At 43.5% G+C, this 20,660-nt stretch overlaps 1 long non-coding RNA gene across 1 annotated transcript; it reads left to right on the top strand.

Annotated features, from left to right (window-relative positions):
• Nucleotides 1-14,467: 14,467 nt before the first annotated feature.
• Nucleotides 14,468-20,082, top strand: LOC135366624 (uncharacterized). The gene is made up of 5 exons (XR_010414234.1): nt 14,468-14,556; nt 14,981-16,453; nt 16,587-16,683; nt 16,807-16,925; nt 18,117-20,082. It is a non-coding gene; the product is annotated as an uncharacterized LOC135366624 (long non-coding RNA).
• The last annotated feature ends 578 nt before the right edge of the window (nt 20,083-20,660 follow it).

The raw sequence follows: 20,660 nt of genomic DNA, 5'->3' as shown, positions 1-20,660 counted from the left end.
ATGTGATCCCAGCTCCAATGAAGAGCGTCCATACCACTCACGTCACATAGTGACGGGCGTTGCGGCGCTCATCACGGGTCTATAGTGAAGGCGAAGGAGGCTGTTTCGCGCACGGGAGATTCGGGGAGCTATTGCAGGCGTCCCAATTTCGCTACGGTTGCACTAATTGTGGGAAAACTGTTTTCGGGCGCCTAGCATTCCATAACGACCAAAAACAGAAAAAAAAGTTGTGTGCCTCTAGACTGCTCCTTCAAAGATCGGAGAAATTCAACACCGAGCTTTAAGCCGTTGAATGATGACGAATTAGCCGTTTGAGTGTGATATTTCGTCATATTTAAAGACAGTATTATGTTGCCAATAAATTATTTTGTTGGAAGTCTAGCACCTATCCTGTCGTCTCTCCTCCCTGTCTCTTTCCCAGTGCTACTTCATCATGCAAGATCAACACCAACATGCCCGGCTTTTTACTTTCATGACATATGTCTGACAGCGCCAAAGGAAAACCCAGGAAAAACCGCAGACAGCACAGCCGGTACCGGGATTCGAGACACGCGAAACACAGCACGCGACTAGCCCCGTGTTTTCTCCTGTTTTGACCTTCTGCTGTCGTCTTCCTAGCGGATTTACATCGACCAGCCCAACTGCTGCTTCGATTTACATAAATGTTCCATGATTCGCGTGGCGTTTTAACCCAGTTCCCGAACGCTTGGGTTCTAAGGTGATTGGGCTACTACAAGCTAAAAGCAAGACTGAAGAAAAATGATGAGCACTGAACCCTTTGGCAACAGAACTACTTTAGTTGGCTTGCAGACCCGCACTTTCGCGCACTGGATTTCATTCTTTATAGATTTGGGAAATCATTCATACGTTAATACCCATTAATCAACATTAAACATTAATGTTTATTAACGTTTAATGTATACATTAATTAATGTATTAGTACATAATTCACGAAACTAACAAAATTAATCCAACATATTTTAGTCACTATGCTCTCTTTATTCCCTTTTGACCACATGTTAGCGAAGGCATCCCATAAGTGCCGTGTTTGCGTACTGGTCGTCATCAGCAATGTCTTCGTTATTTAAAGTGACAGTCGCACCCGTTTCGGGCGATTTCGAAACTTTAGTGTCATTTTATTCCTTATTGAGTGCTGAACACGCCATCGAAAACCCCACACGAAATAGTGGCGTTGTTCGGCTGTTATTCGATGGAATACACGACAAGAGCAGACGCCAGATGTTGTGTGCATTCCGCTAATCTCTCTCTCAAAAAGTGTGGAAACGTATTTATCTAAGAAACAGTCAGGGTGCGGCCTCCAGAATCTGGACCGGAACACTTTTGATCCGCCGTCGTCTGCAAGCTCTGCAAGGCATTTGGATGTCAGCATGTCCGACGCGAGCGAATGTTACCTGCCGTCGCTATCCAGAGATTTCCTCGAGGACAGCAGTGATGCAGTAATAGAGGACAATGACCCTTATTCTACGGATCCGTTGCAACGACACTGTATACTAGAGATACGGAGACGAAACTGCTGGTCGCTACGATCACGCTGTTTGTCAGTTACGAGCAGCTTCTCGATTCAGTGCTTGACAGACGCCCACTTAGAAAACGACAGCCCAACAGCTGCCTCTGCGGATTTTGCAGTCAGAGGACCCGGACGTGTATTGTGTTGCCGTGCAGTGGGCCCAGTAGCGACGCTGTGCACTAGCACATTGTTCTAGTGTGAGCATCCTCTTTTTTCCGCGACCTATGCTACCGGCTGCAACTTCCTGTTCCAACGGACAACAGGTACAGTAACGTGGTTTTTCAATTTCTTTGAGGGGCACTGGTTATCACTTTCAAACGATATCTCGATAGCTAGAAATCACGCAGCCATCGCTTATGTATTCGTACAGTTATACCAGTACCGCGTTAAAGTGGTGTCGAAAAGTGAAAGAAACTACAAATTCCGTATCAAATCTTGCGTCTATCTCTTCCTTATGTGCTGTATTTCACATGAAATGCATGTTTCTCCACAACTAGCAGACCACTTTTTATCTCCTGAATTCAGAAAAGCATCTCATCTGAACAAGTGCCGCGCTGCTCAACTCGTGAAACATCTTGTTGGACATGTTGGACTACGATATTAAAAAGGGTAAGAGTGCTAACACTACAGGAGAAACACTAAGAAGGGACACACACACACTTTGGTGGCATACTTTGTATATATGCTGCATCATGTTTATATCCTGCGTACAGTTTAGCTTGGTTGTTTTTCATGGCACAAGGTATATTTTACTGCTTTTACCCTTTTTAATTGACACAGCAGATTTAAGGATTGTTTTGTCTCAGAGGTGTCTAAGGTTCACCAGCTGGATCTGGGGCTACCTGGACGTGCTGTTGCTCGTCCCATCGCCATATGAGGGTACTAGTATATTTAAAAGGACAACGTATTCCATTCAAATGTTGTGCCTCACTATAGATATTTTTTTTACAGTGCAGTATATTGTTAACACTATGAGTTTTGCTACTTGCTTGTATTCGGAGCAAACTTGCGAAGTGGTGTAGTTTGTACTGAGCTAGCATACTCCAACAGGAAGAGACAGGGAGACACACATGCACAATAAGGCAATCTGTTTACTAGCAACTAAGTAAAAGATTACTAGAAGAAGTGCTCACAGTTTTTCCAGAAGAGTGTGCTGATTTTGCGCATGTGACCTTAATTGTTCTTCAAGTAAAAGAAATGCCTTTGTTGTATTCTGTCACACAGTTGCTGTAGTGAGGTATAGAGTCTTCTTGTGCATGTTTGTGTCCTTGTCTCTTGCTGCTTGAAGATGATTGCCTGTATTCGTAGGACATGGTAATTATGTGAGGGTACATGTGTTCGCACACTTATTTCATTTTATGCAGGTTTCTTTCCTATGAATTTCTGCTCCTTGCATCTTTTTGCTCCACAGCAATCCCGTGTTGTAAACTAACAAGCTGCAAGTAAATCTTTGTGATCAGTCCAGTTGTAACTCATGTCATGCAGCATAACATTGAGATCTGTCTCATTCCTGCTCTCCATGTGTCGTTTCAGCTCTGTAATGTGGTGTAGACGTACATTGAACTGCGCAATAAAAGGATAAGCAAAGCATGACTGAAATTTTCCTTTATCTTGAGAACTTTACAGTGCAACAATAGAGCATGTCTGTTTGGACTGAACGTATTGGAGAATGGACAGGGACAAGGACAAGAAACACAGAGAGTGTTCAACTAGCAACGGATCTATTTGGACTAGGGGTGTTTGCCCAAAGAAACCAGATGCTCGTTGAATGCTGTGTGTGTTTGTTGTAGTTGTCCCTATGGGTTCTCATGATTACTTCTGAGCTTCCAAAAGTGTAAGCGTCAGCGAATTTCCCATTATTCCTAAGTGTCTAAAGCAGAGCAGACGAACTTGGAGACAATAACAACACGGTCGACTGCTCGCAGCCCTCTGGTTCGCTTAGATAAATACGTCACGTTGATGTCGGTCCCGCTGGAGCCTGAGCGGCTGCGGAGGCAGCTCTGATCTTTGAAATTCGGTTATTTAATATCTAATCAGTTCCCAGTTATGAAAATTGGTCAAGTAGACCAACGAGCGATACCAAACATTATGGTATCAATTTGATAGACCCGTTTTCGGATGCGACTGTCACTTTAAGAGCACGTAAAGATGTATTTCGAACGCCAACGTCGAACATGGAGCTCATTTTCTTTCGGCACTCTCCTCTCCCAACGGCGACGATCCTAGGCGGAGGGGCTTGCAGGAACGGCTCTTTAGCTCTTATCCCGCGAAACGTACTATGTGGGTCGCCTGCTGCTATGATGATGAGTGGAGTCAACGCAGATTTGCGAATCTGCGATGTGACGCGTAAACACGCCCCTGACAATTCAACGGTCTCCCACTCCGCGCAGGCGGAGGAGGAGCGATAGCGAACTTGCGGAACTATGAAATAGCGGGGAACACGCCCCCCTAGAGAGCTTTCAATAGTGTTTATTCGCTTGAGGTCGCCCGCAGGAGAGCACCACCGTCGCTAGCAGATTTGCCGTCATAATGTAGGACCCTCAGGTTTTGAATGTCCAGTTTCCATCACATGACATTCACCGTTCATTTGGTGTTTCAAAGTTATTGTACTGTGTTTATATTAGTGCAGCAGCCCACATCAGGGTTAACTTGAACGCCATTCCGCCATCCCTTGTCCGCGCCCTTGTGTCACGTGCTAGCACTGTTGTCTCTTTCTAATACCGTTACGCAATCTTTTCCAGTCATGGTGTGAAGACATACGCAAGGAGAAGCTGAGAGAAATGATTGAATACGACACCCACGCGCCTCCAAAGTACAGGTAACATTTACCACACATTTACTACAACGTGACTTTGATTTCGTTTTACTCGATAAATTGTCACAAAAGGAGACGTGCATTATGTTCTATTTATGTTTCTCTTCCAGGGTTACTGTGCCCCTGAGCAACATGGACGAATTTTCTGCAGCGTTTGGCTGCTCAGGAGGCGCATCAGGGGATCAGCGCGCGAAATGTGCAGTTTGGTGACATACATAAATGATTCATATCCGCATCCGTATTTTTAATGTTACTTTCATTAAAAATAGTTGAATACTTTAACTGTATGTTTCAGAAGTACTCGAGAACACGCCAGCTCTAGTGATAAAGCGCTCATAAATGAATACGTTAAAATTAAACCACTTGCTGCGATAGTTCGACCGCAGGGAGCCCTTTTGGTTGAAAACGGATGCTGAGTGATAAATACCCAGAAAAATGAACAACATGCACAATTTAACAGTGATTTTAGTCAATTTTAGTCAACAATTTAGAAAGCGGGGTCTACAAAGAGTTGTCGGGATGGGGTAACTTCCAATCATCCTGGGTACACGGAGCGCCCCCATAAAGGCTACTAAGTTCACGTGTTTTCATTACTGGATAGTTCTCCACGAGTATCCGATTCGCAGAGCAACGAGGACTCACACATCTCCTGTACCACGATCATCTTTTACCCCTGCCGTGGGTTGACCGAGGAGGCTGAGCTAGTGCATCATGTGGCTTTACCCCTTGGAATGTGCTGTAGCTTGTGCCACCTTGGCCTGTGGCTTGCACCTTACTTGCTCATTGTCTAGTTTCCGATTCTCGAGTCGTTATGCTTTTCTTCTTGCGTACTCGGTCAAATACTTGGGAGACGGACGCCTAATCCTTTTGCGCCATTTTTTTGTGTTTTGTCTATGTTGTTTAGGTATATATATATATGATAGTACTTTCGTAGAGCCCACCTCTTTTCTTCTAGCCCACATACGCGTATACCGCACGTTCTGTCTATATAATATGCGAACATTTAGCTACATAGGTATTTGTTCTTAGCACCCGTGTTCTTGCCTCAAACAGCCGCGCACTGCGTCTAGAATTGTCGCGAATTCCCTCCGATGGTATTTCCCTAGTACTTTCCTATACCCCACTTCTTTTCGTTTAAATTCCTCGGGGGCTTCATATCTAATCCTACGAGCATATTTTGCTTCTCTCCCTTCAAACGAGGATTGCCCCATGTCCCCCATTACCCATCATTGGGTGCATTTCCGCGTGCAACCTAGCTTCAACTCCACTCTGCCTCCTATCCGTGAAGGACAACATATCTAGGTATTGACAGATTCCTGCATTTCTAAATGTCAAGCCTGGAGCCATTATCCCTTTCCAAGTCATACACATTACCTTATACCTCGTGTACGCCCACAACGGCTTATTTTTGATAATTGCTGGATGGCCTTTTGGTTTGGCCTTTTTTTGCTGGTTATTGCTGGTATGGCCTTTTTCATCAGTGTTTGTTTTTGTCCCTTTAAACGAGCAGACTAGAATTTTGTTTCCAATTTTGGTCGGTATGGAATGTTAGGCGCCCAAAAATAGTTTTCCCACAATTAGAACATTCGTAGCGAACTTGCGACGCCTGCAACGGCCCCCCGAATCTCCAGTGCTCGAAACACTCTCCTTCGCCCAGGTGGGAGTAAGTCGCCATCTTCCCATGCATTTCTCCATATTCAGCGCGTCAAACGGCGGCGGCAGCCATCAGACGTCCCACAGTTATTAGCACAGAAATATCTCTCCCCATACTTGGCGCAAAGTATAAAGTGTCTGGGCACACTGTGCCTAAAGTTGGATGATTGTTTGGATCCAAGTGGATTACAGACTCAATCCAAGCCATCCAACTGGCAACTTGTCCAAGCCAAGCCTAAATGCTCCTAATGTCAACAAGAAGCACTGCGAAGGCGAAGATAATGCGAAATCGTCGGTTTGTGAATTGAGGAAACGTATTTTTCGAAGTTCTTGATCTACAATATGCTGCACAGTTTTGTGAAATTGGTGATTTGTGGCTTCCGGGCTTCAAGCTCTGTTTACGTCGTCGCGTTTGTTGGAGTAGTGTTGTCGGTGCTGTGGCCTTTATATTTGCGTGCCAATTACCACTTCTACCGTGAACGATGACCTGCGTTCGTTTTTGTGAATTCGTTTGAAGTTTAGCGAAGTGAAGTACGCAGCATATGATCATCGTGCTAGCTGCATCATGCAATTGAACTATTAACAGATGCATCAAGTTGTTTGCATCGAATGAACTGCGCATGTTGACGGTACTTGGCACAGAGCTCTGTAGGTCGATGTGCGATATCACAATCTGCCGTGATTCAGGCAGAATAGCGATTCGAATGCACGAAGTAGAGGGAAATGTGTAGGTGAATGAGAAAGCAACATACAACTTTGTTGCAACAAAGAAAATCCGTTTATTAATGCGAGTCACGATTTCATTAGAGAACAGTACAGTAAAATTAAGCTGTTTCACTGGGTAGTCAACAGGCATGTAGCTGCTGCTGCCAAGGAGCATGTAAAAACGTAGTTGTGGATGGGATGCTGTTCTACAGCGCTACGTCTGAGTAAACTATACTTGCGTTTGTCTTTTTTTTTTAAGTATGCTCCCTAGAAAAGCGAAGAAAATGTGGAGGTACAGTCTTTCAGTTTTCCATCTGTAAATCAGGATGACATCAGGTGCTGCTGATGCATTTGGGTGTTACAGTCTTCATAATTTTTCTCTTTTCTCTGTGCAAATAGACCTCAGGTAAAGGAAGTCCAATACACAGTTGTCACAATTAATGGTCACAAATGCTTAATGTTGTGATGTCAAACGTGCCTTGCATAGTTTATTTTTGCACTAAAATAATTTTACATCATACCTATACATTCATATTGCCACTAATTAGTAGATATGATTGGAGTTCAGACAGAGATCATGTTCAACCAAAATTGGGGCTCAACTGATTCGGGGTAATAATCAGTGGGAGATGAGTTTAACCTGAAAAAATCAGACCGTAAATATAATGTTGTAGGTACACAGGCTGTTCGACACAGATACACCTCTATATTAAAAGAATGGATGGTGATCATGAGTGGTCTACTTTATTGTACCAAATACAATTAACACACAATTTATGAATGGTCAATATTCCTGCAAACTATTATAATTAATTGAGATTCATAAAGCGAGGCTTATAATTTTGCAATAAATAAGGAAATGGGTTTTGTTTGAGAGGGCACTGTTAATAAAATAAAGGAATTTGTGAATTTCATCAATCAAGAGAGGATTCTATTTTGTTTCAGTGAAAATACAGTTGCATTGACTTTCGCTGTAACAAGCTGTGACTCTATTACACAGGAGCATTCACCACGCCACGCTGCACTGTCAGTGTCGGTACTCCCCATATAAAAGAGATGATCGACTGAGCAGCCACGATGTAGAACATGTTGTAGCACATAGCTGCTTGATGTAGACGGTCGTAGTGCCCGCGCACTTTGCTGGAGATTCTTCCTTGGTTTTGGTATAATTGCACAAAAATTTAAGCCATAGTTTTGTGGTTCGTACATGAATTTTAGTCATGTAACATGTGCTAAATGAATATGCCTCACACAAACTATCTGGCCACCGTTTTTTGGCTTTTCTGGCTTTTAAAAATTACATTTATGCAGCAATCATGTACTTTTAATTAGTACTTTACTTTTTAAAGGATTTGAAAACGCTTGCTCAAGCAAAAAGTACTCTGCAAGCAGACTTTCAACTGAATGGCCCATGTCAAGCCGTTCCTGTGTCATGGCTTCATGGCAAATGCTTGAAGAGATTTGCATCTGAGACACACTTTGCTGTTGGTATACTCTTGCATGACCTGCACACAAGCACAAGCAGGATAAAATTGAGAAAACTCACAGAGAAGTGCAGTGGCACACTGACACTAAAAGGAATGAAACAGTGTAAGCTCCATCACCTGAAGATGTATACTTTGTTGACCTGGTGCCGGAACGCTAGGGCATGCACCAGGCTTCAGCACAGCTCGACTGTGTCCACCATAAAAGGAGCATTGCTGAAAATGAGTGGAGCACATGAGGTCGTGTTTGCAATCAGTGTAGGATTTCGCATTCACTCCCTCAAGAAAGCTGAACCCATTTCGAATATCGTTCGTATGTTGTTGTGGGCGCCACAAATTTTCATTAACAATGTTACAGAAACAACAGAAGTAGTGCCCTCTTTATCTTTATGTAGCACACGCATAATACACCTTCAAATGTGTCGGAAGAAGCTATAGGATCTCCAGCCGCAGGTGCATGCATCCCCAGAGCCTTCCCGAGTGGAGCTGTTACTGGGGTGCAGCATCTGCTTGCCATATTCCCAGAGTGAAAATATCTGAGTGCTTGTATTTCTTGAGGAAAATACAAGGTGCTCCTATATGTGCGTGTACTTGTATCTGAAATGCAATTATTTTCTTTGTAACTTGCACTGCTTCTTTCGGTACCTTTTCTCAGATGGTTGAACAAAGACATGGCAGATGGGATCAAACAAATATAAGTAACTGGGATAAGGTGGGTGCTAAGCGGCATGCTACCTTGCGGCATGTGCCCTCTAGTCAATGCTGTGTTAGTAAAATATTTCTGATGTTGAAATTTATTGGTTTGGGTGAATATTACAAATATAAAGCTATGTTTGTACATATTGGCAGTCTGATGTACAAAGCTGCACGGCCAGGGAAAGACAAACTTAATTCACTCAAAAAGAATTTCACACACATGAAAATAGGAAAAGCAGGATACTTACTTTAGGAAAGATGCTCCTCATCCCCCCTCTCTGCACTGGTCGCAGTTCTCTTTTATGCATTTATTGGGCAACAACAATAACAACTTTATTTTAAGATTATGAATGGGGAGTTCCATCCATATGGTTCCATCGCCAGAGGCCAATGGGGAGTTTCATGCTTATGTTGCTGACTTCCGAAACAGAGCGTCGAAGCTCTCGGATTTCGGCTCCGTTTAAAGGCATCGGTAACCACGATATCTTTGAAATCGCCAATAAACTCATTAATTAAAGACACGTTCACGTGTTTTGGCTTGACAGGTTTGACAACCACGGAATAGAAACCGAAATCTAAGTAGGCTCGAGTTAGAAAGCTCAAAGGTGGAGGCTAGTCTAAAAGAATACATTGGAACACTAAAACGCACAAGATATGACCCCACTCTAGATTTAATCGCTTTTTATCACGTTTCACGCGTCTTTGTTTGGTACACATAGTGACAAAACGACAAACATGAACCAAAACCATTGTTCAGATTTCCTCTGCCAAAACTAGCGGGCTCCGTCAGTTCTGGCCTGGCAACACGGGGACGCCTAATGGCGGCTTCCTTAGTTTGACGGCAGTTTTGGATGAGCTCCGGTGACCTGCCTTCGCCTTCACGACAGACACGTGATGACCGCCGGGACGCCCCTCACTATGTGACATGCGAGGAGGGGACGCTCCTAATTGGATCTGGGATCACATGACGGTGGTGACGTCGACCACCATCGGTCAGCAACACCGCTCAGGCAGGAGCGCCTCCTACCGCTCCTAAGCCGCCAGGCGTTCTTCGGTTACGTGATGTCCGAAACGAAGGATTCAAAGGCCGCCAACGACCTCGAATTTTTGGGACCTCTGATAGCATGAGAAGAACGGGTAGTGCAGCACGAATCCATGTGTGCGTTGTACAGCGACACCCAGTTCCTCCCGACAGTGTGCTGCTCTATGGAGCTGTCGCACCAGAAGTGTTTTCGGTGACGCCACAGGGACGTGACAAGTTAAGTCACCGGAGCTCATCCAGAACTACCGTGAAACGAAGGAAGCCGCCATTAGGCGGCTTCCTGCTTTTTTATTTTATTTTTTAAAAGATAATACAGACTCGAAGAAGTGTTTGTTAGTATGTGTCTATCACCTTCGTAGCGCTGTGCAAGCTTTATTTTCTTTGCAAAAATTCAGACTCTATGGTATTAAGCTGTTCGAGTAGAAGTGACTTTCCGTGCTCGCTTAAGATAGATTGTGTATCCCTGTCCTGTGCTTTCTTCACGCAGGGCCAATGCAAATGAGTATTTAGCATTATGCAATAATTATCTGATAGCAGAAATGGGTGTCTTTGTCACAGTTTATTAGCGTGTGTGTCCTTATTTTATTTATTTTTTTTCTCTTATAGCTGTGCGAGCAAAAGTGCGTGTAATATTTCGCTGCTCTTTTCTTATTTTCTCTACTTTTTATGTAGAAGAAAGCCTCATGCGTAAAAGCTGAATAGTGTTCTACCAGTGGAAGTGGGGTTGTTTGTTTGATTTTGTTGGGTGTTCGATATCTTGACGAAGTAAGCAGAGCTTAATTTTGCAGGTTTTTGAGCAGAAATGCTGGTATCTGAGCACGAAGTACAAATTTCTATATTTCTCTGCTCCCTAAGAAAATTTGTACGTCGTTTTCCAAGCAGACAGCGTTTAGTTTACGCAAAATAGAAAAATTAAGTTGTGTATGCTCTATGATGATCCGCCGCAGGCTTAGGCCTTTTCCCCGATCACCAGTGTTTTCGCATTCGATGTCGCATGTCTAGACTTGATCAGTAGTGTTGCAATTTTTACCCTTCGCTAATATCTTGTTGCTGCCGTCTTGTGTTAGACGTTGAGCTTCGTAGCGATGTGCGGTAACGCTACGATTATTCCTGAGCGCTCCGTGTGTTTAATGCGTTGTCCTCTGTGCGTGCATGCGTGTGATTTTTCCTGATTTGTGACGTCATCGTGGCATGTCTGGACTTGTTTAGCAGTGTTGCAATTTTACCCGCTGCTAGTATGTTGTTGGTGTCATGTTGTGCTAGCCGTCGAGTTTCGTTGCGATAAGCGTTGATTCTCCGGTTATTTCTGAGCGGTTCGACTAAAGCCTTTTCCCTGCTCACTTATGGAAATTTGTGTATCCCTGTCCTGTGCTTTCTTTACGCAAGGGTAATGCGGCTGTGTATGTGGCATTATGCAAGAATTATCTGGTGGCAGAAATGGGTGTTTTTTTCTCAGTGTATTGGCGTGCGCTACGGTTTCTTGCAGTTACAGCTATTGGAGCACAAATGCGTGTAATTTTTCGCGGTTCTTTTCTCCTTTCACGGCTTTTACTCAGAATGTAGATGAGGGGAAACAGTCAGCATCCAGGTAGAGCAGGAGAAAGCCGTTCGGCAGAGGAGAGTTCATGAGAATGGAATTTGTTTGTTTTTTGTTATATGTTGAGTGTCAGTATTCGCTTTCCTCGATATGTTGAGGAAGTCAGCCGTTATAAGTATTTGTGCAGAAATGCTGGTATCTGAGTGTGTGGAGTAGAAATTCCTATAAAGCACCTCTCCTTGTGCATTCCTGAGCTGCTGTGTGCGCACGCGTGCTTCTTTTTCCTTTTTTGCGACGTCATGATGGCATGTTGGGGATTGTTTAGCAGTGTTGCAATTTTACCCGCCGCTATTATCTTGTTGTTGTTATCTTGTGTTAGCCGCGTAGCGATGTCCAGTGACTCTGCTATTATTCCTGAGGTCTTAAGCCTTTTCCCTGCTCACCTAAGGATATTTGTGTATCTCTGTCCTGTGCTTTCTTTACGCAAGGGCAATGCGTCTGTGTATGTGGCACTATCAGATACCAGACATGAGTGTCTTTTTCTTGGTTTATTGGCATATGCTTCAGGTTTTTTAAGTCAAGCAAAAGTGCACGCAATTTTTCGCTGCTCTTTTCTTATTTTCTCTACTTTTTATGTAGAAGAAAGCCTCCAGCGTAAAAGCTAAATAGTGTTCTACCAGTGGAAGTGGGGTTGTTTGTTTGATTTTGTTGGGTGTTCGATATGTTGAGGAAGTCAGCTGTTAAAGGTATCCGTGAAGAAATGCTTGCATCTGAACGCAGGATAAGAATTCCTGAAGCACGGCACCATCAGTGTAAATTAATTATTTTGGATGTGAGTCTGCTTCCCTGCATGACAAGGCTGAAATGGGAAGAGAGAAAAAATTGGAGCGCTTCATTAATAGCGCCCCAAGTAATACGGCAATTATAGTTTCCATAGAAAGTAGAATTTTAATGGACTCCTAAAATTATAGTTTAGTTGTAGTTTTTCTAAACTGCAATGCAATAATCATTAATATAGTATAGGAATGCCATCGTGTTCCCGTAAAGGCGTTCTGTCTTGTGCTTTCGCGCCTTTTTGCTCGCAGGTGTAGCCTCAGACAACGAATGTATGAGCATAGAAAGGGTCATGTCTTACATAAGCCTGGAGGTGATGTTGAGTGGTCTCACTTATTATTTTAAAAGAGCAGTGGCAGTTTACTGTAATTCTAATGACCATGATGAGCCTTTGAGGTGAAAATCGTTAATATGCGGGGTGCTTTTTTGTTGAATTTTAATGAGAGAATCAATGTCATTAAGAGTAGGACAAAGGAAATAATCTTGCGATTCAATAAATAATAGGAGTCTTTGCCGGTGTCTTCTTCAGACAGGATGTGATGACGTCACGCAGTCTGTAGCAATGCATTGACCGTTACTGGAAAAAAGTGTGGCTATAGAAAAATAGTGTGTATTGTCCTGGGCAGATTTATGATGCGCACTGTTTTTGAATAAGAGGAGTGCGTGTGCTTAGAAATAGTTTGATGCTGGTTTCCTTCTTTGTTTCTTTTCGCTTTTTCCCCCCTTGTCTGACAAACATGTGCTGACATGCCAGGGCTTGTTCTGACATGCTTTCCTTCTACATGTAGTTTTTTTCTTTTTGTACAAGGAATATTCTTGACGATAGTGCTGCCTTGAATGGGAGTAGAGCTATTCTTAATAATTTTGCGATTCATTTAGTTCAGAGAGTAACCGCGAGGGGGACAGGTGTGTGACTTTATGTCTTGCTGAACCTTTTTTTTTTTCCTGTACAGTAAGACTTTGGGAATGAAACGCTACAATCTCCTCTTGTCTATGGTGTTTTTCTGCAATAGTTCCCTATGCAATCATTATAGTAGAATAAAGGAAATAATCTAGGGATAGTGATTCAATAAATAACAGGTGCCCTGTCTAGAGCGTACGCGTCCTTGAGCCACGCACCGGCATGATGACGTCATACCGAGAGACTATTGTTTCAGGTTGACCTTGTCTAGAGGAGCATTAGTGGAAAAAAACTTTGTAGCCCTGAGACAATAGGATGACGTCACGACCAATGAGAACGGCCTGCAGGGGGCGCAAGGATTCACTTCTCTCTTGGACACTGACGGGTCTCGACACGCAAATTCTGCTCCTGGTAATTGCGTTGGCCGTCAGTGGAAGAGCGTGGCTTCGGTGGGGTTCTGTCTGCCTCTGATGGGGTGCGGATGTGTGGTTCGTCACTGGTGAATGGGGTTCGACGATGCAGGTGGATTTTGTGACGAGCGGATTTACAATAAGGGAATGCTGTGAACGGGAAAAATGATGGTGAGTGCCTTTTTCACTCTGTTCAAGTGTTTGTTTTCCTCTGTTGCCCAGCAGTCGTACGATTTGTCCTGACGTGTCCTGACATGCCCCGATATGCATGCTTTCCTTTGTTGACGCTTAGTACTTTCTCTTTTGACAAGGAACATCGTTGTCTTGACGATAGTGCTGCCCTGAGTTCTGCGCTCCTGGTTACCCGTACTCTGTGTTGATTTGTTGAGTGCCTAATCCTCTTATTTGTCGTTGATGGAGTTACGTGTTAGGATATTTTGTTCTTTTGCAAGTCTCATTTAGTAAGACTTTGGAATTCCTACGATCAGCTTTCATGCATGGTGCTCTTCTGCAATAGTTTCCTATTCAATCGTTATAGAAGAAGAAAGGAAATAATCATGGGATAGTGATTCAATAAATAATAGGTCCCCTGTCTAGAGCGTACGCGTCCTTGAGCCACGCAGGTGCATGATGACGTCATACTGTGGCTTCATTGTAGCTTGACCAAAGGAGCATTAGTGAAAAAAAACAGGGTAGCCCTGAGACAATAGGATGACGTCACGACCAATGAGAACGGCCAGCAGGGGGCGCAGGAATGCTCTTCACTATTAGCCTGTCGGAGGTGGTCGCCCCAGAGGGCGCTAGGAGCGCGTATGCGTAGCGGCCGCGGAGCGGCGCCCCAGTCAGTTTCTCTCCGGCTGTCGCGGAAAGCAGACGTGCGCTCCCCACGCTCGCTCAGTTTCTGGCTGGTTGTCACGGAGATCAGTCGCATCGGTCTGCGCTCCTGCTGTGGTGAGGTGATTTGTTGTGTAACTAATGCTCTTGCCAACTTGCTTCCCGCTTTGTTTGCGATTTTCGTGCTAGTGCACGTTGGGTGCTGGTTGCTGTTGTCCGGGCATTCCCGCCATTTTCTATCTTCTTCTGCCTTGGGAACGGCAGTAGCGCTGGCGTGATTCTTAATAATTTTGTTGTGAGATTAGTTGAGTAAGTACCCGCTAGGGGATGCAGCTGCGGGGCTTTATACAGGAGAAAAAAACCATTACGAGTCAGTTCTCTGCCTGCCTCGCGGATGGAGCAGTCGCATCGTTCTGCGCTCCTGTTGTGGTGGATCATTTGTTGTGTAACTAATTCTATTTTCTTGTTAGCTATTGATGGTTTGCATACTCTTGCTTTCCCAGCCTCTGTATTACGAGTGTTATTCTCCTTGCATGTCCAGAGCTGTCCTAACCTGCCCAGACATGTTATGATGACGTCACAGCTGACGTCACAGGATGTCCGGAACTTGTGGTCATAGCTGCGATGCTTTGCAACCTGCACTGTGCTCCGTTGCCCGGCGACGGTCAGCGGCCGTTCCGGGCCGCTTTCTTCAAGATGACGTCGTTGATCTTCAACTAAACTCCTTCTCTCCACTCTATTTCCATCTTTTCATTTTATTTTCTGCCTATTTTTTTATTTTTTATCAGCTCAAGTAGCCGGCAACTCACACAGTGGTCTGGACACGTCCTAGATGCTCCCCAATTAGTGTAATGAGTCCCTGAATTATCCTAATTACTGTGGGGGGTCCCAAATTTCTCTAATTGCTAATTAATGGCGTCCAGGCGACTGTGTGAGTTTCCGGATACTTGAGCTGATCCACTAGTACTTTTCTCAAGATACACATAAGTAAGGCCGGGAAATCTAGGCCATAACAACGATGGGAATATATAGGCTGGCAATTAGGCCCTCAAAAAGAGCAAAATGTGAAATAAAATACAAAAACGAAGTATGCCACCATCGAGAGAGAGGCGCTGGCCTTAGTATGGGCAGTCCGTAAATTTCATTGGTACTTATTTGGACATGCTTTTGTGGTGCAGACAGACCACCAACCATTAGAATATGTACGCAAAAGCAAGTGTCTAAACTCCCGCGTCACGCGGTGGAATCTCTCGCTACAAGAGTACGATTTCATGATACAATATATTAAAGGTCAGATATGCCGATTTTGAAGTGCCGCAGAACCGAGCGATACTCGCGCTGTGTGTTCATTAGCGAATACTGAATATGTGTGCGTAATATCTTGTTCCAACTGTTCGTAGTTTTTTAGAAAACATTTTTTTTAGTTCCCACGCCCGCCCGTCAGACCGTCGGCAAACCCAGCGCAATGGCGCACCGACATCACTGCTCTCGGTTTATCTGTCTTTGGCTTGGCATGAACTCTTGACTTGGCCGCTTGGCTTCTTTCGTTTCGTCCTTTGTGCATCGTGCATGAGCGAACAGCTGATATGTTATTGCTAAGCCGGAAACAAAGCATGTGAATATTTTTTTGGCACGGCGTCGTTTGGAAAGTGCACTTCCTTGTTCTGACCTTGCCTTTTATGGGCTGGAGCGATATGATAGTGATATGCCACGGCGAAGTTGTCGCAAATGCGACGGTGCTACGCTGTTAGAACAATTCATCGGAGCATTCAAGTGTTACCTATAATAAGCTCCCAAAAGAACAAGCAGTGCGAAGCTCTTGGCTGACAGCGACAGCGGTACCTGCTAAGTTCCATTCCAGGGATTTCGTCCACGAATGCTATCATAGGTTACGCGCGACTCCAACGGCAATGTGGAATCTCGGCACGAAATCGTCTGATGAAAATCTGAGGTGCCCGACACACAAATTTTGAACGTGCCACAGAGGATCAAGGCAAAAAACGAGAGCAAAAAGGTAAGTCGAGGTTCAGATAGAAAAATAGCAAGCTTCATGAATCGATTGTGCAGCTGTCCTACTGCGCTTACTCTGGTATAACCACGATTAACAACACAACAGTACTGATAATCTCACTTCTGAATTAACACAGGTGCATGCTGAAGGCGGAAATGAAGCAGGATGTGGCTTGCGTCTGGTGCATGAAGAAATTGCTGACACGTTAGTTGCAGTCTACCTGTCACCAACGGGTATGACAACGTGATGTTATAATTTGAGTATTCACCTATGTTCCACTTTTCATGTGCGCTCTCATGCAGACATCTTGACACCACTCTTAAATCTGCCCTCAACGTTACAACCTGTGCTTTCAGGGTGGAAAACAAAAGTCGCCATTCCGATTAGCTGCTGTCTCCCAGTTCAAGCACTTTTGCTGTCTGGACACTGGTTCCTGTGGATGGGGTGGTACAAGCTTCACTGTCTGATATAGAAGGTACGTTACATTCCGTTAATTTGTTAGTTAGTTCAGTTAATTTGTCTTTTGCACATTTTTGTTACTGTTAGCTGGATTACTGTTGGACATACAATCCTTTCTGACACGCAGACGCTGCTGTCGTCTCTGATAACGTTTTAGAATATTCACTGTCATCAACGTCCATTGAGGAAGGTGCCTTTACTATCTGTGAATGTTTGATTGAAGAATAGCCCAGAATTCATCATTGTCTACTCTTATTAATTCACTGTCTGCTCTGAGAGCTAAGAAAAATGGGAACTATTTATCTGTCACAACTTCAAACTGGATGTGGCACTGGATTGACATGTAAGCTAAAATAACTGGATTCTACAATACTTGTGTTGAACTTGGTGCATTACTGTGGGCAATGCCACATTCATTACATTTTTAGTGGGTCCAGTGCACAAATACTGTGTGCATACTGCATACATGCTGTTCGATAGGCAAAAATACCCGAGCAGTGCTGTGTAGTCTTTTTATCCAAAGTCCATAATCTTACTGCAAAGTCACAGTACGTAGAACAGCAATGTGCAGGTATGCTGCGATAGAGATTCACAACAGAAAGAAGACTGTTCAGAGCATCTAAATTTTAATGAGACGAGACTTTCGTGCACAAGGGTGTTCTTGTTAATGTCTAACATGAAGTTACAAAATCCCAGAATATATAAAACATGTTGTAAGATAGAGAGCGAGGGTTCGTACAGACCTAAAAATAAATATACAACCATATCTAATAAAATAAAAAGGGGGTACAACTCCATCGGTTTCAAGCCGGCAATGGATGAGTTGACAAGACACTGTAGCACTGTTTCCCTGAATGTGTCGATGTGTCGGCCGTGAATGTCTTTTGTGCCAAATACTTATCTGGCTGCCGTGGTCATTCATGTATTATGCTACACAACTCATCCCTTGTCTGTTTGAAACTGATGGCGTCGTACCCTCTTTTATTTCATTATACGATGTTGTATTTTTATTTGTATATTTGTACCAACCCTTGCTCTACTTGTTCTCTACCTTACAACATGTCTATATATTCTGGAATTTTGTAACTTTATGTTAGACCTCAAGAAGTACAGCCTTCTGTGCGAAAGTCTTCTTTCTATTGTGCACAATCATTATCAAGTAAACATGACTATCCATTTCTTGTCATTAACTTTTTTTTTTCTGCAGGGGTGAGCAACCGTAAGGACACATGCAAGAATGTGAGTCTGTTTGAGATGACAAACCCTCATCACCTCATGACGATACAGTGGTTGAGGAATGGTTCATGTTCTCAAGCACATGGAATCTTCAACAAATAATTCATGAAAAAGCCAGTCAGTGCCAGCACCAGGAATTGAACGTGGACCGTCCTGCTACCAGTCAGAGATGTTACCTTTCAGGCACTCTTGACTTTTGGTGAATTACTTGTTGACTTTGTCCCAAGGTGGAGCTGGCCACAGCTCATCTGACTATCTGTTAATGTTGTGGCGCGTTTTTCTCTTGGTGTGTTCCAGACTCAGAACGTTACTTTGATCAGGTCAGGTACGTTTCATTTAGACATGGCAAAGTGTGTTTCTCAACACAACTTAGCAGTGGCCTTCATTCATTACTGCTGCGGCCATTAAGCGTGAATGAAAAGTTGCACATTATGTTCACTCTAGTTTTATCGTGTGCTATGTAATCTTGTTCAAGTTCTGTCGAACGAGCGTATAATGCTATCAAAAAATTCAGTACACTCTTTAAGTGGGATGAATGGTAGTGTATGAATGCAGGAAGGAAACTGTCATGTTATGGCAAGTGTTTATGTATTGTACATTTAACTACTAATTTTATTTCTTAGCTTTCGCCGTCGTATCGTGTCAAGCCATGTTATATTAATCTGGAACATGTTCTTCTTAGTGGCCAGAGGAGCTGATACACAGGGAGAACATAGCCCGTGTGTGTTTGTCTTTTCCACCGCAGTGCCTGGTTTTCCTCCCTGATGGCTACACATGTCAGGGATAGGTTTCAGAACCGCTAGTGAAACGCTAGTGATATGAAACGCATGGTTTAAATTATTTGCAGGACAGGAATTGCGTAGCTTCCCACAAATACTACTACGACGACGTAAGAGTGGTTTCAAATCTAGCTTTTTTGTGTTCCTGACATTATCGCACAAGATGTAGTGGACACTATGATCTTTTATAAGGGGGGTATGTACAGTGCAATCAACAGGTGCTATTTATAAATCTGTGTTACCTACTGTGTTGAAATGGGGTACTTTGTATCTGAGAGCCATAGTGAAACACAGGCAGCCAAGGACAGACTTTTGATGCCCTCGAGAAACATGGCAATACATTGCAGGGACTCTGGATGCTGCCTAAATTTCCAGAACACAGAGCTCAAGGCAGCGTTGAAACAACAAGTGGTTAGAGAAATCCAAGACAGTTGCATGTGTAAGCAGTCCGCTGTTGGATTTGCTTCTGTCCGAGATATGTTATCTCAAAGCGGACGCACGGGCACACTCAGAATGATACTAGGACTGCCTGTGAAATAGAATGAGGAGAGGGGGAAGATATATAACCCTTTTTTCTTGTCTGTTATTCTGTTGGTTAAATTGTCATTTGCTTAGCAGCATGTATGTGTATATTCCAGAGTCTGCTAATAAATATATCAGTTGAGAGCTAGCAGTCGCATAGTAGATGTCTCATCCTGTCCTTGGCTGCTTGTGCTTCACTATGGCCATGTTTGCTATTGCAAAAATATAAAATAAAAAAGACAATAGAAAAACACGAAAAGAAAAAACACGGCCTGGAAAGCTGCCTGTTTTAGTGCTCACATGGAGGCAGTGCAATGAGGTAACATGTTCCATTCATGAACTGTGCGTAGTAGTACATATCACAATGGCAACTACTTTGTCTTTTGGACGTTTGATTGCCCAGCCTATTATTGGAGCTTTATGTGATTCCCCTCTTGAGATACTTTAAGATTGATGATGCTGTGCAGTTTGTTAATTTTGACACTGTACCGTGCTGAGGTACGAAAAGAGAATTGTCATATCTGCATTTGAGTACATAGGAATAATTTGTAAGTACTTTCCTTGTTGACATTATTATTTGCACCAGGTCACAGCATTGTTGATTGATGGAAAATGTAAATAAATATATTTATTTGCTTGCCAAACAATGCACAAACGTCATCCTTTCTAGTGAGATATTCCTTGTTCACCAGTCATAAATATGGAAAAGTTAAAGGGGCACAATGATGGTAGAGTTGCATTGCATGGTAGCATTGTTTTTTGCCACTTCACATATATTCACTGTTATTCGTGTGCACATGTAGGAGTAGGAAGGTGGAGCATGCGCATAAAAAATAATTTCGTATGCAGCCACAGTAGTGAATAGATTAACCCAGCAGCCAGGAAATGACGTCATCAAGGACGTATGACGTCACTCCAGGCCGCAGCCGCTCCGCCCTCATATCAGTGAGGTCAGTGGATAAGATAGTTAATCAGTGACGTCACATAGTTAATCTTAGTGATATGATATCAATGATAAGATTAAGTAACAATAATGACGTCATGGTGAAACACACTAGGAATCGAACTTGGGTCCTTTCGGTTGTCAGACGAGCGTCTTAAGCCACTGGGCCACGGGCTCTTCATGTTTACTTTTGTCGCTAATCAGGATAGAATTGTGTGGGGTGGAGAGGTTGTTTGATTTCTTTTACGCCAGGTGGCGTCATGGGGAGTTG

Source organism: Ornithodoros turicata, chromosome 1 (genome assembly GCF_037126465.1).
Source record: "Ornithodoros turicata isolate Travis chromosome 1, ASM3712646v1, whole genome shotgun sequence".
Classification (NCBI taxonomy): Eukaryota; Metazoa; Arthropoda; class Arachnida; order Ixodida; family Argasidae; genus Ornithodoros; species Ornithodoros turicata.
The sequence above is the reverse complement of the archived record's forward strand: the minus strand, read 5'-3'. Positions and strand labels throughout refer to the sequence as shown.